This window comes from Otolemur garnettii, unplaced genomic scaffold, assembly GCF_000181295.1.
Source record: "Otolemur garnettii isolate 467f Iridium unplaced genomic scaffold, OtoGar3 scaffold00070, whole genome shotgun sequence".
Taxonomy (NCBI): domain Eukaryota; kingdom Metazoa; phylum Chordata; class Mammalia; order Primates; family Galagidae; genus Otolemur; species Otolemur garnettii.
In genome coordinates this window covers 656,765-658,191 of record NW_003852465.1, presented here as the reverse complement: position 1 = coordinate 658,191, position 1,427 = coordinate 656,765, and the positions used below count along the sequence as shown (strand labels likewise).

Sequence of the window (1,427 nt, the reverse complement as noted above, 5' to 3'; positions counted from 1 at the left end):
AAGTGTTGCTATGGTCTGGGTGATCTTACTCAGTCATATCTTCTTCCAAACCAGGGGGAGCACATACCGGTAGCCTTCAGTACCTGCTGCCCACTGTTGGGGCTCCTGGACCACCACTGCCAATGCCTGACAGGCCCCAGGTGGAACCAAAGGCTATACAATCTCCACCTTTGGACCTGGGCAGGCCACCTGCTAGGGACCTGCAGTGTCTCAAGCAGGTACCCCACTGCAGAGGCCTATTCTGTGCTGCTATAGGAACACCCTGTCCCAGCTGCATGCTTGTCTTTGTGGGCTGCCCCAGCCCACACATGTGTTCCTTATGCCCTCTGGGTTTGCTCCATCTGATACATGCACCCCATCCCATTGGCTGACATCACCTTGCAGGTAGCCTTGCACTACAGGCCACAGTGGCTCTGTAACAGCCACGGGGAAATGGGGGGGGGGAGGTACAGCAGAAAAGCAGTGTTAAAAGGGGTTCACAGGGCAGCCACCTCTCTCTTGCCTGGTCAAGCTTCCAGAATAGGAGTCAAGCACACCATCCGGATATCCTTCTCTCTCTTAACTGAACGTGAGAGGCCCCAGCAGAGAAGAATAAGTGTATCATATCTACTATCTGTTTTGAGTTAAGAGAAGAGTCCCAAAATGAGAAGGAAACATGATAAGAACTCTGGTAACATGAAAAGACAGGTTGTCTTGACACCCTCAAAGGATCACAATGTCTGTCCAGTACTGAACTCCAACCAAAAAGAAATTGTTGAAATGACAGATGTAGATGGAATTCAGATTATGGGTGGCAAGCAACATGAATGGGATTGAGGCTAATACTGAGAACTAACATAAAGAAATCTATTCATAAAAATGGCCACTGCATGGTCACAACGAAGGAACTTGGAACTGTCATGAGGTCTCTGGGTCAGAACCCAACAGAAGCTGAATTGCAGGATATGATTGACGAAGTGGATGCTGATGGTAATGGCACCATTGACTTCCCAGAATTTTTGACTAAAATCACTAGAAAAGTGAAAGATATAGATAGCAAAGAAGAAATCTGTGAGGCATTCTGAGTCTTTGACAAGGATGGCAATGGTTATGTCAGTGCAGCAGAACTACATCACCTCAGAGAAACTTAGGAGAAAAACTAACAGATGAAGAAGTAGATGAAATGATCAGAGAAGCAGATCAATGGAGATGGACAAGTCAGCTATGAAGAATTTGTACAGATGATGACTGTGAAATTAAGACCTACTTTCAACTCCTTTATTCCTCTCTCTAGAAGAATCAAATTGAATCTCCTACTTAACCTCTTGCAAAAAAAGAAAAAGGTTCATTTATCCATTTCCTTCCTTCCTTCCTTCCTTCCTTCCTTCCTTCCTTCCTTCCTTCCTTCCTTCCTTCCTTCCTTCCTTCCTTCCTCTCTCTCTCTTCTT

The 1,427-nt window shown here is 45.7% G+C and overlaps 1 pseudogene; it reads left to right on the top strand.

Annotated features, from left to right (window-relative positions):
• Positions 1-892: 892 nt before the first annotated feature.
• The window catches only part of LOC100953686, an 18,745-nt pseudogene continuing 18,210 nt past the window's right edge, over positions 893-1,427 (top strand).